The 8,164-nt window shown below is 50.7% G+C and overlaps 1 long non-coding RNA gene across 1 annotated transcript; it reads left to right on the top strand.

Moving 5' to 3' along the window:
• Nucleotides 1–6,173: 6,173 nt before the first annotated feature.
• Nucleotides 6,174–7,791, top strand: LOC149119806 (uncharacterized). The gene is made up of 3 exons (XR_016227480.1): nucleotides 6,174–6,200; nucleotides 6,270–6,814; nucleotides 7,430–7,791. It is a non-coding gene; the product is annotated as an uncharacterized LOC149119806 (long non-coding RNA).
• Nucleotides 7,792–8,164: the final 373 nt, after the last annotated feature.

Genomic DNA, 8,164 nt, shown 5'->3' with positions numbered 1-8,164 from the left:
TGACTGGTAAGGATTCTGGAAGCATATTTTTTTCCTAGTATTTTCTCCTTGATCCAGATTTCTTCTGGAGTACCTAAATCCCTTGGACTGTCTCTGTTGATGGGAAAGTCTTTTACTGTAATAATTACTCTTGCTGGGCTCCTGGATAACAGGATGAAGGGGGCTGGCAATAGAGACCAAGCTATGATTAGAATCTTGGAACTCTCAGCCCCATGCCCTGTGTTCTAGGCCAAGGGGATGGAGATTGAGCTAGTAATCATGCATATGATTCTGTAAGAATCAGTAAAAGATGTGTTTCAAGGACCTTCTGAATGGATGGGCACCTGAGCTCTGTGGGAACAGAAGCTCCTGTACTCAGAACAATAATGTGTTGCCCATAGTTCTGGAAGCTGCACCTTGCTTCTGGCATGCTTGATGTCTGCTGAGGCCCTGCTCTCCTTGGATGCCACCTTCAGCTGTGTTCTCACAAGGCAGGATGAGGAAGGACGCTCTTTCTAGACGCCTTCAGAAGGCTCTGGTCCCATTCATGGAGATCTAATCACCTTGATAACATTGCCTTGGGGTTATGTTCTTTTAAGATTTATTTATTTATTTGAAGGCAGGGTTACAAAGAGGCAGAAGGAGAGAGAGAGAGAGAGAGAGAGGTCTTCCATCTGCTGGTTCACTTCCCAAATGGCCGCAATGGCCAGAGCTGGGCTGATCTGAAGCCAGGAGCCAGGAGCTTCCTCCAGGTCTCCCACATGGGTTCAGGGGCCCAAGGATTTGTGCCATCTTCTACTGCTTTCCCAGGCCATAGCAGAAAGCTGGATCAGAAGTGGAGCAGCCGGGACTTGAACCGGCACCCATATGGGATGCTGGCACTGCAGGCAGTGGCTTTACCCATATGCCACAGCACTGGCCCCAGCCCCTGGGGTTATGTTTTAGCATACAGATGTGGGAGTGAGGACACAAACATTCAGACCATTGTAACTGGTACACATAATTGAGTGGCTCCCTGGGTCCCCTGTGTCATCATTGTAACTGATGGCACAGGTGGTGGAGATGCGGAAACTCCAGTTATAGCCAAGTCACAAAGAGCTGTGAGTAACCTGGGACCCAGTACCTGGGAGGTGGGGGGCAGTCGTGTCCTACTGAGCCCTGAACCTGACACCAGGTTGGTATATGGAGAGTTGTTGAACTGGTTGTTGGGGGAACCTCTCCCTGGCATCCAGTGTCAGAACTGAAGTATTAAGAGTATGGAGGAGAAGCGGGCAGTCTTTTACTTTTTTTCCTACAGATACAGTTTTTTTTTTTGACAGGCAGAGTGGACAGTGAGAGAGAGAGACAGAGAGAAAGGTCTTCCTTTGCCGTTGGTTCACCCTCCAATGGCCACCGCGGCCGGCGCGCTGCGGCCGGCGCTCTGCGCTGATCCGATGGCAGGAGCCAGGAGCCAGGTGCTTTTCCTGGTCTCCCATGGGGTGCAGGGCCCAAGCACCTGGGCCATCCTCCACTGCACTCCCGGGCCACAGCAGAGAGCTGGCCTGGAAGAGGGGCAACCGGGACAGAATCCGGCGCCCCGACCGGGACTAGAACCCGGTGTGCCGGCACCGCTAGGCGGAGGATTAGCCTAGTGAGCCGCGGTGCCAGCCCAGATACAGTTGTTTTAAGATGAACTGTTACTGCGGTGAGAAAGAACCTTTTGAAGTCACTGTCTATGTACAGTACATTGTGCTTTTAGTCCACAGACCATTTCCAGAGTGACTCAGGTCAGCAACTGGTACCCAACTGCAGGGAGGTTTTCACATATTTCTTACACAGTCAGATAGTCCCATTCTGCATTTGATCCTTAGAATTCCCACATTCCAGTTAATTTACTTTGAATAGATTGTGGTTTCCTGTTTGGGTTGTAAAATATGTATTTTATCAAACTCCTAGGGTCCAGTATTCACTATTAAAGTGTCAGACAGAAAATAGCAACCCCCATCTCATGTGACCACTGGCCTGTTCATAATCTGCAGTTCTGCCCTTTCTAGAATGTTGTATAAATGGGGTCTTCAGTCTGGTTGCCATTACTTAGCAACATGCAAGTAAGCGCCACTCCTGTCTGATCAGTTAATTCCTCCAGTTGCTGAGTATATCTCGTTATGTGAGTGTGCTCCAATTTGATTATGCATTCTGCTATTGAAGGACACTTTAATTGTGTTAAATGAACCATTATGAATAGATCTGCATGATGATTTCTCTCTGTGTAAATTCTCAAAGCAGTTACAGACCGTTTGGGGCTGTACATGTTGCATTATAAAGTGAGACTTGTTTAGCTTTGGAAAAACCTGCCAAACTGTCTTCCACAGTGGCTGTTCAGTTACACAGTGCCAGCGGTAAATGAGAGTTCCTTGTGTTCCTCCAGTGATTGCTGTTTGTGTTTGTTTTATACCTAAGTAGTGTGTATGTGATGCTGAGCATGTTTTCATCTGAATATTTATATGTCAGATGTCCATTCAGATGTTTACCCATTTTAAATTGAGTTGTTATTGTGTAGTCTTTTTTATTTTGAATACACATTATCATTTATGTATTTTGTCAATTTTTTCTTTGCGACCTGTTTTTTTGGTCTCTGCACATGATCTTTCACAGAACATAAAATTTTTATTTTATGAAGTCCACAATATTGGCTTTTTTTCTTGAATTAGCTTTAGGTGTTGTGTGTTAAAAGTACCAAATGTGGGGCTTGCTGCTCCTCTTCCGATCCAGCTCTCTGCTGTGGCCTGGGAAAGCAGCAGAAGGTGGCACAAGTCTTTGGGCCCCTACACCCAATGAGAGACCGAAGCCAGGAGCCAGGAGCTTCCTCTGGGTCTCAAACCGGCACCCATATGGATGCCAGCACTTCAGGCAGCGGCTTTACCTGCTACACCACAGCGCCGGCCCTACACTCTACCTTTTTATCCTCTACACATGATCTAGCACACAGAAGTTTTACTTTTATGAAGTCCACAATTTCAGTTTGTTACTCTGGGATTGGGTTTTGATGTTGTGTGTTACACATTATTCAAGCTTTAGGGCCGGTACTGTGGCGCAGTGGGTTAGGCCACAGCCTGTGATGCTGGCATCACTTGTGAGTGTCTATTCAAATGCTGGCTGCTGCACTTCCAATTCAGCGCACCGATGATGCATCTGGGAAAGCAGCTGAAGATGTCCCAAGTACTTGGGCTCCTGTCACCCATGTGGGAGACCTGGATGAGGTTGGAGACTCCTGGCTTTGGCCTGGCCTATCCTGGGCTGTTGTAGCCATTTGGGAGTGAACCAGCAGATAGCAGAGCGCGCGCTCTCTCTAACTCTGCCTTAATAAGTAAATAAATTTAAAAAATCATCCAAGGGGCTGGTGCTGTGATGCAGTATGTTAACACCCTGGCCTGAAGCACTGGCATCCCATATGGGCACCGGTTCTAGTCCCGGCTGCTCCTCTTCTTGTATTTTCAAATAAGTATTCAGTCACCATTTATGGAAAAGACGCAGGATAATGGTCTTCATTTCAGTCTCATGCCAAAAATTATGACATTGAGTAGTCTTGAGTACAGGACTAAATATCCTTCATTTCCTAGGAAAGCCAGGAGGGGGCGCCATCGCACGTGTTCTGCTCCGGGTCATGGCAGCCGCGAGAGGGTGCACGAACCCACCTTTTCTGACTGACCACAGCCATTGAGGTTGTGAGAAGTGTACCAGCTTCCCACCAAGGACGAAATCTCAGATCTGTACCCTGTAATGGTGCGTAAAAAGCCAGGAGTCTCTTCCTGGTCTCCCACATGGTGTAGGACCCAAGCACTGGGACCATCTGCTGCTTGTCCCAGGCCACTAGCAGGGAGCTGCATTGGAAGTGGAGCAACTGGGGCCCATATGGGATGATGGTGGAGCCAGCGGCTTTACCTGCTAAACCACAGTGTCGCCCCCTCTTCTTCAGTCTTATGTCATCTGTTCTAGGATTTTAAACAGTTCGTTGGCATCTTTGCTGGGAATTAGATTGAATGCCACTGAATCTCCAGGTCAAATTAGAAGGGCTTGTCCTGTCTTAACACTAACCACTGTTCTGCTCCTATATTAGGAATATCTCTGTACTTATTTATATTCCTTCTTATTTTTCTCCAAGTGTTTCTTTTTTAAAAAAAATTTGTTTGTTTATTTGAAGAGCATATTTATGAAGAGAGAGAAAGGGAGACAGAGATCTTCCATCTGCTGGTTCACTCCCCTAATGTCCCCAATGGCTGGGGCTGGCAAGCCAGGAGCTTCATCTGGGTTACCCATGTGGGTAACAAGGGCCCAAGCACTTGGGCCATCTTCTGCTGCCTTCCCAGGTGCATTAGCGAGGACTCAAACTGGAGCCTTGTGTGGGATACTGGCACTATAGGTAGTGCTTGACCTGCTGTGCCACAGTGCTGACCCCTCCCTATCATGTTTCAAGGTTTCTGAGTGGATATGTGTATATATTTTGTTACATTACACCTTGGTGCTGTTGAAAATTCCAATTGCATAGTGTCAGGGATCTACCATTAGAATAATCTACGGCTTCAGTGGGACCATGGTAGGTGGGCATGGTCACCACTTTGTTGTGTTACTGAGCAATGGGTAGTGGCCTTTGGGGACCCCAGACGCCAGCAGAGGGCACATGACTCCACTCTGCCTGAGACTGCCATGCCAGATGGAGCTCCTTGGCCATGCTACACCTGGAGCCTCCTTCCGTGGGAGAATCCAGAGAGTCTCCATATGCCAGTTCACTCTAAATGGTCACAACAGCTGGAGCTGGGCTAATCCAAAGCCAGGAGCCAGGAGCTTCTTCTGGGTCTCCCACGTGGGTGCAGGGGCCCAGGGACTTGGGCCATCTTCTGCTTTCCCAGGCCATAGCAGAGAGCCGGATTGGAAGTGGAGCAGCCAGGACTAGAACCAGTGCCCATACGGGATGCTGACACTGCAGGTGGCGGCTTAACCCGCCTTTCACAGAAGACAATGTAACTTTATGAAGTCCAAATTCTCAACTTTTCTTTTGTGAATTGAGTGTGGTTAGAACTCCCGACCAAATCCGAGACCACATAGATTCTGGTCTACATTTTTCTAGAATTTCTGTATTTCAATTTTCAGCATAGGGACTATTTTGAGTTGATTTTTGTTTAAGAATTACACTCATATTCATGACATCCCATATAGTTTGCAAATAATTCACAACAGTAATTGCTGCATCACAAATGCCAAACAAGACAAGGGCTACTGCGCCCCCTTTCGGTGTGAACTGCGACACGGAGGCCTTCAGTCATCGGAGTACACCCAGGAAAGCTAGGCTGGGGCGCGCCCAGCGGTCTGCGCAGTCGTGGCGGCCACGAGAGGGCGTGCGGACCCGCTTCTTCTGACCAACTTCAGCCTGGGGGGTGGGGGACAGTCCGCTGCTGGGCGACTCCCGCGGGGACCTTTGGGATACGGAGTCTGAGGCGGGCACCCTGGGAGATGGAGTCTGAGGCCATCGCCCGCGGGGCACTGTGGGACATGAGGTCCTCTGACATGCGACACCCCCACGGGCCTCTGGGAGATGGAGTCTGAGGCGGCCGCCCGCGGGGCATTGTGGGTGATGCAGTCCTCTGACGCGCGACGCCTCCGGGGGCCTCTGGGAGATGGAGTCTGAGGCCATCGCCGGCGGGCTCTGGGAGACGGAGTCTGAGGCGGTCGCCCGCGGGGCACTGTGGGAGATGAGGTCCTCTGACATGCGACACCCCCGGGGGCCTCCGGGAGACCCAGTCCTTTGAGTCTTGTGCTCGCTGGGCTCTGGGAGACGGAGTCTGAGGCGGTCGCCCGCGGGGCACTGTGGGAGATGAGGTCCTCTGACATGCGACACCCCCAAGGGCCTCTGGGAGATGGAGTCTGAGGCGGCCGCCCGCTGGGCATTGTGGGAGATGCAGTCCTCTGACGCGCGACGCCTCCGGGGGCCTCTGGGAGATGGAATCTGAGGCGGCCGCCCGCGGGGCATTGTGGGTGATGCAGTCCTCTGACGCGCGACGCCTCCGGGGGCCTCTGAGAGATGGAGTCTGAGGCGGTCGCCCGCGGGGCATTGTGGGTGATGCAGTCCTCTGACGCGCGACGCCTCCGGGGGCCTCTGGGAGATGGAGTCTGAGGCCGTCGCTGGCGGGCTCTGGGAGACGGAGTCTGAGGCCGTCGCTGGCGGGCTCTGGGAGACGGAGCCTGAGGCCGTCGCTGGCGGGCTCTGGGAGATGGAGTCTGAGGCGGCCGCCCGCGGGGCATTGTGGGTGATGCAGGCCGTCGCCGGCGGGCTCTGGGAGACGGAGCCTGAGGCCGTCGCCGGCGGGCTCTGGGAGATGGAGTCTGAGGCGGGCGGCAGCACTAGGCCAGGGCGGAGGCGCAACGCTGCCCGAGGGTTTTGGTTCATGCCTGAGGCGCTCACAGTTGCGTGACGGCGCAGAACCCACAGCGTGTCCCGCAGTCGTGAGTGACCTGGGCGGAGCACGTGGCCCAGAAGGTTTCCGGTTCTGCCCAGTGAAGTGAGGCCCGCCCCTTGCTGAGCCCCGTGGTCGGGGCGACCTCTCCAAGGCGTCCCTCTGCTAATCCCCCTCCCCAGTCTTGTTATGTTGATGTTACAAGTAAGTGAACAGGCAGGCTCTGAGAAAAGCAACAGTGTTTTAGGGTGAAGCTCTCGCTTCCTCTTGGTGTTGCACAGACATCGTGGAGAAAACCTGCAGGTTTCCCTTGGGGCCAGCCTGACTCCCCTCTTCCAGCTCAGATGTCTTATGCTGACGGAGCACTCTCCATCCAGTCCTGTGCAAGTAACCTCTTAAAACAAGATGTACGTATTTATTTGAAAGTCAGTTACAATGAGAGAGAGAGCTTCCATCCACTGGTTCACTCCTCCAGTGGCTGCAACAGCCAGAGGTGGGCCAGGCAAAGCCAGGGGCCAGGAGCTTCATCTCCTTCCAGGTCTCCCACGTGGGTGCAGGGGCCCAGACACTTGGGCGCATTAGCAGGGAGCTGGACTGGAAGTGCAGCAGCTGGGATTCAAACTGCACCCTTATGGGATGTTGGCTTACCTTGCCGCACCACAGTGCCAGCCCCCGATAACTTTCTTAATAACATCACCTTAGGGGTTGGATTTCAGTGATGAATTGTGGGGAGACTGAAACATTCAGAGAATTTGTTTTTCTGAGTTCTGTGAACATCATAGCAATGATTGAACACGAGTAGGGAGTGATGTGAGCCCTCTGTCTGGCCATCTCAGAGAGGAGCCTCTGTGACCTGGGGACCTGCTGCTCGTGACGGTGGGAGAGACAGGCTGTTCTGCCTTTAACTGACCCCTGGGTGGTGTCTGGAGACCTGGAGACTCAGCTGATGTGGGAAGCTTCCTCCTGCTTTTGGTGTTGGGGGTCCAGTGTAGAGCACAGAGAAACAACCTCTGTTCTTGCAGACTTGTGGCGAGTGCACTGTGGATGGAGTACCCAGTTCAGTCCTGCATCACTCTGCTATTGGAGGAGTCCTATTACCGTACGTCTGAACAAATTTACCTGGTGACTGCTGTCTGGAAGTATTTTTCAAAGGAATGTTTTAAACACACAGAATGCAGCGTGTAGATATTGGATTGTACAGCGATGCTTGTGTCACTTCAGGAGAAACGCTGAAACTTTTTCCACAGTGGCTGGGCCATTGTCTCCTGCCAGCAGCAAGGAGACGTCCTGTTGTTCCTCACCCTCCAGCAACTGCTGTTTTGTTCTTGTCTTGTAGTCTAGCAGCTCTAATAAAAATTTTCATTGGTCTGGTGTCCATTTATTTGCCCATTTTTAGTTGAGTTGTTTGTGGTTATTTTTTATTTTTAGGACTCTCTGTGTATTTTGAATACACATTCTTTGTCAGATGTGTTTTGTGAATATTTTCCCCCAGCTTGTCTTTTTGTTCTATGCACATAATGAGTCACAGGTAGAAAATTTAATTCTGCGAAGTCCATATAGTAATTTTTTTTCTTTCAGTAATTGTCTTTTTGTGTTGTGTGTGAAAAGTCGTTACCAAATGCAAGGGCATGTAGATTTTCTTCCACTTTCAGTTCTTGAATGTTTCTAGTTTCTATTTCAAATTTGAATGTATACACTGATTTGAGTGACTTTTTTTGGTATGTGTTCTAAAGTTTGTGTCTACATTAATTTCAATT

The sequence above is a fragment of the Oryctolagus cuniculus genome, chromosome 21 (assembly GCF_051225735.1).
Source record: "Oryctolagus cuniculus isolate XC-2025 breed Fujian yellow rabbit chromosome 21, ASM5122573v1, whole genome shotgun sequence".
Classification (NCBI taxonomy): domain Eukaryota; kingdom Metazoa; phylum Chordata; class Mammalia; order Lagomorpha; family Leporidae; genus Oryctolagus; species Oryctolagus cuniculus.
The sequence above is the reverse complement of the archived record's forward strand: the minus strand, read 5'-3'. Positions and strand labels throughout refer to the sequence as shown.